The following is an 11,575-nucleotide window of genomic DNA, read 5'->3' as shown; positions in this document are numbered from 1 at the left end:
TTTTGCATTTTTCTTTTGTCATTAAAAAATGTATATCTCAGTGTATACTACATGCCTCATCTGATAATGATTCTGTCCATTGGAATTTAATTCCCAAAGGGCTTTAAACGAAAGGAGAGAACCAATTATACAAAATTGTACTCTGACCTTCAAACCTGTGCCATAGTAGAGTGGCCCTACCTACCCTCACATCATGCATAAATATGATAACACTATATTTTTTAATTAAAATAATACAAATATAAAACTAATAACTTCTTGCTGGTGTTTTCTTTTATTTTTGAGAGAAAGAATTACTAGGTCATCTAAGCTACCATTTTATCAGGAATCTTTTATTTTTATTCTTCTGCAATTGTGGAATGCTTGTTATTTGGTTCAATTTGATTGGTATTATTTTAAAAATTTATTCATGAGCATTGTACTTATATTATTTTTAATATTATACCACAACAATTGTTCTCCTCTCCCTCTTCTCTTCTGCAAATCTATGACTTATTCTTTAATTATTGTCACACACACACACACACACACAAAGGCAGAGAAAGAGAGAGAGCCTGCTGAGTCCATATATGATTGCTGTTTACGTGTACGTGTTTAAGAATGACCTGTTGTTATTGGATAATTTATCATTGTGGTTTTCTCAAGAGAAGACCAATTCTTACTATTAGCGCAAGCATTCAATGCTGATGACACTTTATCTAAGGGTAGAGTCTTATGATTTACCCCCATCCATGCTGGAATGTCAAATCATTTAGTCATTGTTCAAACATTATTTAGGTAACCATGCTTTTGAGATTTCATGGGTAGAGTTTGTTGAGTTTTGGTCTGTTGTATTGTAAAGATAAATACTGGTTGCCTCAGGGATGAGAGAATCCTCACATACACCAAGGGATGCTATAAAATCTTGTTCCTTAATTTAAAACTATTGGTTAAATAAAGATGACAACAGCCTATATCTGTGTAGAAGAGACTTAGGAGGGACATCAGTCCCAGGTTTAGGGTCAGAGGATGACCAAAAGGAGAAAGAGTAGAAGATAGTGGCAGACACCATGGGGTAGGTGAATCATGAAAACATGGCCCTGAAGTTGGCCAATTGGAATTAAGAGAAGTAGAGATGGAGCATGGCAAATTATAACATGGGACTTCTAATTGGGAAGTAGCTATTAATATATTAGAGGGTAGACATCTGCCAAGCTTGTGGACTTTAAAGGCTTAATATTATAAATATGAAGGTTTGAGTCTTTTATTTGGAAACTGAATGAATATAGGTGGGGTAGGAAATCCCAATAGAGTTTAATTATTATTTACATCATAGTTTCCCTGTTATATAAACTAGATAATATTTTCCTTTAGGCATCCTGGTACTCTGGCTATTAGAAATCTTTCTGCTCCCTCATTTGCACACAACTATTAACTGTTCTCTGCATTTTAAACAGTAGTGTATTTCATTAATAGTTTCTATCTGCTTTGAAAAGTAGCTTCTTCGATGTAAGGACTGTACTTACTTATGAGTAAAAAGATAAATGTTTATAATGTAACAAGGAAGTTTAAGAATGTGACCGTAGTGGATTCTCCTCTATAGTCCATGGACTTAGTAGCCAATGAAAATTGGCTAGGTTTATGGTGTCAGACATAAATTTCCTACTACTTACCCAGCAGTCCTAAACTCCAATTAGACAGCTATTGTTACTTCAAGTTGTAAGTGCAACTATTGCATTTTGTAGGAGTGTTAGGAGATTTAATCCTTAGGGAAGAGGCTTCTAGGTAATATGGAGTAGCTTGATTCCTGCAAGACTTTTGTCTAAAGTGAATGCAATCTTTGTCAATAGGTTCTTACTGCTAGTGAGAAATAATATAACTCTATGGGAATTTCTTCTCCCTTTACTTGAAGAGAGATTTTCTACACCAGGCTTTTGTTGGATAGTCTCGGATCTTGGTGCCAACTTGTCACTTCAAATATTACAGCATCTTCCAAACTACAAACACATACATGTGTGAGGGGGATATATGTATGTGTTTGTGTGCATGTGTGTGTGTGTGTAATATACATGTGCATATATACATATCACATATGTGTGTGTATAATATACACGTGCATGCATACATACATACATACACACATACATACATGCTCTGTGTGTGTGTAATATACATATGCATACACACATACCATGTGTGGGGGAGGTAAGTGTGTGTATGTGTGTGTATGTGTGTAAGGAAATAATTTGTAACTTTAAAATACTGAAGTTTTTCACCATAATGATAAAATTATTTATTATTTAATAAAAGACTTTCATTCATTTTAAAGGGTATTAGTGTTTAGCCATCTATTTTTATGAGATAGGTTGCCAAAGCTCTGTTTGAATTAGTATTTATTAATTTGCTGAATATTCCCTGCTGTGCTTATGTAAAAGATTAGTTTTTTTCTCAAATCTGTTATTATACTTTGCATTAGAACAGATATGTTTTCAATTGCAATTTTGTTTTGTTGTTTGTTTTATTTTGAATAATAAAAAAGAGACTCAACAGTCAATTTTTATACCCACATTCTTTCAAGTAATATTGAAACTTTCATTCTAGGAGGCAAGCAACTTTATATTGTTTTTTTAATGTTCAACATTTATTGTGAATTATATGTTCAGAGTATGCTCAAGAGGAATAAATAGGGTTATCATATATTCTTTATCTTTATATTCTATATCATATATTCTTTATTCTGTATGTAAAAAAAATACAAACCTAGTATCTATAATTAATATTTCAAGCTTTTTTAAAGTTTTGGCCCTGACAAAGCTCTATGTGTTTCAATCTGGCAGTATCTACATTATTACCCCCAAGAGAAACCACTTGACATATGCTGAGATGGCCTCAGATCCTCTAGCTTCAAATAGGTCTAGACTCAAGAGGAGACACACTTATGGAGCCATGCATTTCTTTTTGTCAACTGAGCCATTTTGGAAGGGGATACAGATTGCACTTTAGTCTTCCACAGAAATAAGATGTTAGCTTTTTGAAATGGCACTTGGTCTGAATCATAATCTCCATGATCCTTAAAATTTCATAGTAGCAGTTCATACCATATGTTTATTTCTATCCATTTCTCTTTCTTAAAAATGTGAAGAATTGGTGACCTGTGATAAATGAAATATTTTCAACTTCATAAGCATAAATACTTTATAGAAACTGACTTTAGATTAATATCATGCCTTGATCTCTAGAGAAGCAAAAGATAAAATATGTCTAAAAATTGAAATGATCCTTTGTCCTCTGAAAACATTTATCTGATATGATAGGAAGTCTAATTCACATATGGTAACAAATCATAGCAAATAGTGGAACCCCAGGGAACACAGATGAGTTGTTGGTGACTGTTAGACAGATGGCTGGCCTAACTAGTGATCTGCATCTAGAAGAATTAAATATGATCCATATTTATCACATTGCATAAAGATCAAATCCAAGTGGATCAAGGAACTCAACATAAAACCAGATACACTGAATCTAATAGAAGAGAAAGTGGGAAATAGCTTCGAATTGGCACAGGTGAAAATATTGGGAAAGATCAACAACTGATAAATGGTCTTGTGAAACAGAAAAGTTTCTGTAAGGGAAAGGACACTATTAATAGGACAATCTACAAATTGGGAAAAGATTTTAACCAGCCCTATATTTGAAAGAGAGCTAAAATCCAAAATACATAAAGATCTCACAAAGTTAGATTCAAAAAACAAAACAAAACAAAACAAAATAACTCATTTTCAAAATGAGGTACAGAGCTAAACAGAATTCTCAACAGAGGAATCTTGAATGGCCGAGATGCATTTGGAAGGAAGGCAGGTATGGGAGAGACAAGAAAAAAATCAGAGGACCAGGAGAATGGAACTTCTAAAAAGTCCCAGAGACCCAGGATGTGATAGTCTCTCAGGCTTCAATGGGTATGACATTAGACCCAGAGTGGGGAGTTCCAACTGGAACCTAAAGAAACCATCTCCAGTAGATAGATGGTGCCCCTCAGTAGACAGATAGGGTCACCAACCCAACATTATTTTTTTTTTGACTAACTGTTCCTCTATAAAACAATTGCAAGGAAAAAATGGAGCAGAGACCATTTACTGGATATCCAGTTACTGGCCCAAATGCTGACACTTTTACTGATGTGTCTGTAAGCAGTTACACTTTCAGACAGAAGCATAGCATGGCTGTCCTCTTAGAGCTTCTACCAGCACCTGACTGAGACAGAAACTTACATCCACCTATGGGAAGGTTATAGCAAGGATTAAAGGAACTGAAGGGGATGAACCAATAGTGTCAACTATTTCCCCGGCCCCCTAGTAGCTCCAGAGACTAAGCTGTCAACCAAGGAGCATACCTGTGCTGGACCATAGCCCCTAGAACATGTCTAATAGAGGACTGCCTTGTCTGGCATCAGAAGGAGATGATGCATCTAATTCTATAGAGACTTGATACCCCAGGAAAGAGAGTCCTCAGGGGTAGGGAGAGTGGGTGGGGTGTCTTATTGGGTGGGGAATGTGGTGATGTGGATTATGGGGTGGGATTGTGGGGGTGCATAGGTGTAAGGAGTAGAGTGGTGGGCAAGTAGGGAGGTGGATTATGAGAAGGTAAGTCTATGGGTGAAGGTGGGTAGTGTGGGTGGTTGGGGGATTACCTTCTTAGAGGTATAGAAGATGGATGATGAGGTGAAGAACTCTAGAAGGGGTCACTAGGAGACAGGCAACATTTTGAATGTAAATAAATAAAGTAATTAATTTTAAAAAATGTTCAACATCCTTAGTCATCAGAGAAATGAAAGTCAAAATGACCCTGAGATTCCATGTTACACTAATCAGAATGGCTAAGATCAAATATTAAAGTGACAGCAGATGCTGGGGAGGATATGAAGAAAGAGGAACACTACTCCATTGCTGGTGGCATTGCAAACTGGTACAACCACTCTGAATATCAATTTGGAGTTTCCTCAGAAATTGGAAAATAGTTCTACCTGAAGACCCAGCTATACTGCTCCTGGATATAAACCCAAAAGATGTTCATACCACAAAGAACTCCACTATGTTCATAGCAGCTTTATTTGTAATAGCCAGAAACTGGAAGCAACCCAGATGTTCCTCAATCAAAAAATAGATATAGAAATGTGGTTCATTTACACAGTGAAATGCTATTCAGCTATTAAAAATGAGACATCATGGATTTTGCATGCAAATGGATGTAACTAGAAAATATCTTGAGTTAGGTAACCCAGACTCAAAATGACATACTACTTACTGATAATGATATATTAGCCAAAAAGTAGAGAATCCCCATGATACAACCCACAGACCAATAGAAGTTTAAGGAGAAGGAAATTCCAAGTGAGAATACTTCAATCCCATTCAGAAGGAGGGAACAAAATAATCACTGGAAGCAGAGGAAAGGAGGGACATTGGTGGGAGAGCAGAGGTGGAGGGAAATAGGGAGCAGGAGCAGGTATGGGGTGACAGGAGAGGATCCCTGAGGGCTAGAAGAAAGAATAAAACTATGCAGCTACCTGGGGTGGTAGGTGGGAAAAGCCTCTACAAAGTCTCAGAGATCCAGGATGTGAGAGGTTCCCAGGACTCAATGGGGGTGGCCTTAGCCAAATGCCCAAAAGTGGGAAGATGGAACCTGAAGAGACCACCTCCAGCAAATACACAGGACCCTCAGTGGAGGCATGAAGTCACTAACTCACTTTCAATTTTTTGGATGCAGAATTGTTCCTGTCTAAAAGAAATGCAGGGACAAACTGGAGCAGAGACTGAAGGAAAGGCCTTCCTGTGATTGACTCAAATTTGGATCCATAACATCAGTAGGCACCAAACCTTGACACCATTACTGATGGTATAGTTTGCTTGCATCCGGAAGCCTAACATGGCTGTCCTCTGAGAAGCAACACCAGCAGCTAACTGAGTCAGATGCAGATACAAGCATTGGACTGACATTAGGGACCACTATGGAAGAGTTTGTGGAAGGACTGAAGGAGTAAAGGGCCTGGAACTTTGGAGGAAGACCATCAGTGTCAACTAATCTGGACCCCTGGGAGCTGCTAGAGACTAAACCACCAACTGAAGAGCATACAGGGGCTGGTTGTTGGCCTGTAGCCCATGTGTATCAGAGGGCTGCATTGTCTGACTACAGAGGGAGATGATGTTATTAATCTTGTATAGACTTGATTCCCCAGGGAATAGGGATGCTGGGGTAGGGAGAGAGTACACCCTGTCAGAAGCAAAGTGGAGAAGGAGGGGGTGAAGAATGCTGGGAGGGGGAGCAGGGAAGGGAAGTGTGGGGCAGTGGTCTGTTCAAGCAATTTGGGCCTAGTCCAGTATAGGTCTGGAACCCTGGAACACCAGTGAGCAATTTCTGCCTGCAAAGGACAGAAGGAGTTCTGCCATACCTCCTGGGTCCCTGGCTCCTTTTTCAGTCACAACCTCTCACAGTCCTCTGGAGGAGATGTGTGTTTTGTCACAAAGACAATGCCCCCAAGTCCACAGCAGTCCAGCTGACCCTACCCCCAGTCTTCTGACCACAGCTAGGTATGCCCCGCCCCACAGACAGAGAGCTCCACCTCACACAATATAAGGAGCAGTTTTCCCCTTCCTCTCTCTTTCTCTTTGTCCTCTCTTTCCTTCCTCCTCTCTTGCTCTCCTGCTTTCTTGCTCTCTTGCTCTCTTGCCCTCTCTCTCTTCTTCTCTTCTCCTCTCTTTCCTCTCCTTTCTTTCTCTCTAAATGGCCAGCCTCTCTTCTCTTTCCTATAATAAAATATCTTACAATTATGCATTGCCTCCTTTTAACTAATGTGCTGTGCAGCCCCAGGCATCAGCAGCAGAGAGACAGAGACAACAGAGAAGCAACATTTGAGATGTAAATAAATAAAATAAGAATTTAAAAATTTGAAAAAGAATTGCATAGGTCATACTGTCCATTCACAGCAATAAAACCATAACCAAGACACAGGTCTGCTCTTTCTTTCCTGCTACTGATATAGAGCTCTCCACAGTATCTACAGCGCAAATTCTGCCATTGTGCTGCCTTGCTTCCTGCCATGATGGTACTTGACTAGGCCTCTGAATTTGTACACAAGCCTTCACATAACTGCTTTCTTTTATAAAAATTGCCTTGGTCATATTATCTCTTCACTCTAATTAAATGGTAACTAAGCAGAAGTATTGATATTATTTCTCAAATAGATTGGTGAACTGCTAAATTGCCAGACAAGACTAGAATCATGATTACCTGCTGATTCTCTATCACCCTGACTATTACAGTTCTCAGAAAATTCAAAGCCTATTTGGTCAAGCCTTAAATCATCATCTGATTGCACCTGAACTCATTAATAAAATAAAAGTCATTTTCTATGGCTGAACAACTCCTGCGATCCATTCATTATTTAACATATAATAATCCATACCTTCAATGCCTACTTTAACCAGTCTTTCAAAATGAGTATACAATTGCTATAATCCAAGTTTAAAATTTTAACCCTTGACCTTGTATGTGTTTGAAAGTATTTTTTTCACCATCTTCATTGATTTTTTTTCAGGCCAAAAAATTTAGAGCCAGGCAAACTTGCATTTAAATCCAGAGGAATAAGGTGGCATTTCAGAGTATAGACTTCAGTGAGAAATCTTATGTGCTTGAATTACAAATAATGTAATAAATTGTGACTTAGTTCTCTTATCTATAAAATGGTCTTCACAACTCTATTGAATTGTAGTTAAGATCAATTTAATTAACTTGTTTAAGCTCCTTACATAGTCTACTAAATATGAGTCCCCTTTCAAGCATTAAGAATTAAGTGATATTTTCTTGTCACTTCATGCTGCCACTAAGGTCATCTTTCTCCAGATTCTGAAGTTCCTGCCTAAACTAATTTTTATACAGTACTTAGCCAGAAATGTTAACTATATTAATATAAAATATAATACACATTTGCTTGAAATATTACTGCAATATATGGAATTGATATTAGTAAAATCATTATTATTCATGATATTTATCTTGAATATTTCTTACCAATTAGGTAATGAGTTATCTGATCCACCCCTCTGAACGTATGATTCATGAAAGATTCCCAACTATAAGCAGCCATTATAAGTCCCAGATTTCTATTGCATCCTAATAATTTCATCCACTAACTAATGTAGTCCCTTGCCATGAAACATACTCCACTTTATTGAGCATTCTCATTACAATTATAAAGGATGGAAAGAAAATGTATCTGCAAAAACTCAATTTACATTTCATGTTTTTTAGCCTGTCTTAAACTTAATCTTAAAGTTTTTAAATAAATCTCTTAATATCTTGATTTGTTACATTTTATCTCATCTCACAAATTTACTTTTCTCAAACCAAATTCCTCCTTTTAAATACAAGAATGTGGCAACAATTGAAAAAAATAAAGGGAAAATGTTTATCATTAGATTTGCTTTAAGTTTGTCATAAAATTTATATGTCATAAATCTACTCTAGATATATAGATATAAAGATAGATACTAGACAATCATCTATATATAATTTATTTTCTATCATCTATGTACCTCTATGCCTATCCTTTATCTATCTGTATCTATAGAGGTATATAGATACTGTGAAAGTATCAAGTTTGAATGTCATTAGTGCCTCAGCATGCATCTCTATTAATCCAAACTAACTCATTCTTTCTATTAGTCACTTTCCCTTCATCTGAAGCAATGATATCCTACTGCCTATAAGAAAATATTTCTAGATTTCACTCCTTATTCATCTCCTGGGAAATAACGTATTAAAAAATAATGTCCTCATACTGTAAAATATTAGTTTGCTCCTTTTAACTTTAATGTAACTTTCCAACTGACACAGTTCCAACTATGACATGTTCGTTTCCCTGTCTTCTCTATTTTTTTTTACTTCTAAATTCAAAACAGACAAACAAAAAACTGATGTACATTGCCACTTTTTACATGCTGACTCTCTCTTTAATTAAAATTATGAAACATTTGGTATTTGAAGGATTTTTACCTTTGAAATGTCATTGATTAGTCTGTATTATTATATTTTATCGTCTTTGGCTCTTCTTACTCCACCTTTAGGATATGAACATTCCTTGAAATAGACAGAAAGACAAGAAATGAGCAAGCACCAGAAAACATCATTTGTTCTGGGAAAGCATCCAATTTTAGATTCAAAACTTACAGGAACCAGACAAAAGAAAAAAATGACATGAAGATAGGAGGAAACACAGAATCCAAATCAGTTTCAGAGTTAGGAAAGGTAGTTTCAGCCAGAAGATGTCACTGTTTAAATACTTATTGTATACATGCAAGGGATCAAGTTTCTGTTTAACCTGGTGATTTGTGTAGTCATGAAATTGGCACAATTAGTTCAAATCAACAGCCTAGAGCCATTATGAAGCTGACTGTTTTTCTTTCTTTGATTTCAATAATATTGATTAAAATAACAGATTAAAAGGAATGTGAAGAGGCCTGTGAATGTGGCTAAACACAGCTGGAAGTACAGCAGCATTGAGTCATCAGAAAAAATATTTAAATACTGTTCTTGGAGGATGAATGCATCAAATTATTCTTGGCAGTAATTGATTACCAGCAATAGATAATTGTTAATATTATACATAATTGCTTAACTCAGTCTATAATTTTCAAAGTTTAGGTCACAATCAAATTGAACAAGAATATTATTGATAGGTATGCATTTCAACAAAACAAGCAGAGATTTCCACTTTAAAATGATTGTGTTTATCAAAATCTATCCTTGAACTGTTAAATGTAAATGCATTTTCTTATCAGAAAGTAGAACTCTGAAAAAATCGCTCCTCAAAATCTTGCATCATTAGAGGTAAATGTCTTAAGCATATGGTATGAACCAGTTAAATACAAATGTGAATTTTAATAAACAACACCAGTGATTCACAAATGACTCTCTTTAATAATTTCTCATGTAATGGTGACCCATAAAATGATTTTGCTGCTAAATTACAACTGTAATTGTTCTACTATTATAAATCATAATGTAAATATCTGATCTACAGGATGTCTAATATGTGACCCCTGTGGGTGTTGTGACCCATAGGCTGAGAACCTGATTTATATGACAAATAATTTCTGAAGTTAACTTTTTGAAGAGTGAATATGACAAAATGTAAACAAAACCAAATGAAACATAAAATTGACAAAACTTAATATATTTTCAAATTTTAAACTATGTTAGAATGATAATATATATACTTGATTCAGTAATTAATGATTATTTTTTATTTTAAAAGTAGAATTTCCTTCAAAAAATTAAATGAGAAATAATATAAAAATTAAATAACTTCTATACTTCCATCCTAAAATATGTAATATGACTCAAAATTTCATGTTTAGTTAAAGTTGCACTGTGACATATAATTACATTTTTAACACATTAGATAAATATATACCTGTAAGATTTAAAATATGTCTATTATCATCCAAAATTATTTTATACAATTAGTTTCAAGGGAAGGAGTATAAATCGATACAAATTCACTTCATTGTACTTAAGTAATAAAATCTGCCACAATATTATGATGTTTTTTCTTATAATCTTGATGTGCACATTATATTTTTATTTTAATATCTTATATTTTTAGAGGTCTTTCAGCTTGTGCCACTGAGAATTAATTTGGTATATTATGATAGTTCTCCACTATTCATGAATCTCTTTTTCCTTTTTGGACAAGTTTTGGTGTTCTAATTCCTATCTTTGTCCAGTACGTAAATATTATCCATTGCTTATACTATTGTAATGCTTTATAAATGTATTTATTTTGTATAAGTGAAAGTTCATGTACTTTACGTGCTTTAGAACACTTTAGAACATCTAACCACTGAAAAGTCTTGTCATCCATACCTAAACACAGAGTAAACTTACAGTGAACAAAGGAGCTTATTGGAATTATGTGCAGAAGCATCTAGTTCTTTAAAAGCCAACGCGATGGGCCCTCTCCTAGCCATAGCCCTCCCCTGATAGTAACTTCTGTCTTAGTTGCTTTTCTATTGCCATGAGAATACACCATGGCCAAGATAGGTTTTAAAAGAAAGCATTTAATTTTTCCACAGGGTTAGAGTACATGGACATCCTGTCGGGAGCATGGCTTGGGCAAGGAAGGCATGGTGCTGAAACAGTAGCTGAGAGTTACATATATGATCATATAAGATCAGCACTCACAGAACAGAGAACTGATTGGGAAAACTCAAACCTATCTCTATTTGTGAAACATTTCCTTCTAACAGAACATAGTTAGTCACCCTCCCTAAATTGCTTCACCAGTGGGATTTACATATATGAGCCTACAGAGGTCCCTGTTATTTAAATCCCCACATCAGCTGACACTGGAATCTCAAGAGATCATCTGATAACACTCCTCTTCCTCTCACCTCAAAGGAGAATTGCCAAACTTATGTCACAACACACCTAATTATCACTGGTTTCTCTTGCACTTTTTTGTTTGTTTTTTCTTTTTTTCTTTTTTTTTTAATTTTAGATATTTTCTTTATTTACATGCGAATTTCTCCATTCCCAGTTT

This window comes from Mastomys coucha, unplaced genomic scaffold, assembly GCF_008632895.1.
Source record: "Mastomys coucha isolate ucsf_1 unplaced genomic scaffold, UCSF_Mcou_1 pScaffold9, whole genome shotgun sequence".
Classification (NCBI taxonomy): domain Eukaryota; kingdom Metazoa; phylum Chordata; class Mammalia; order Rodentia; family Muridae; genus Mastomys; species Mastomys coucha.
This window is presented reverse-complemented; position numbering follows the sequence as displayed.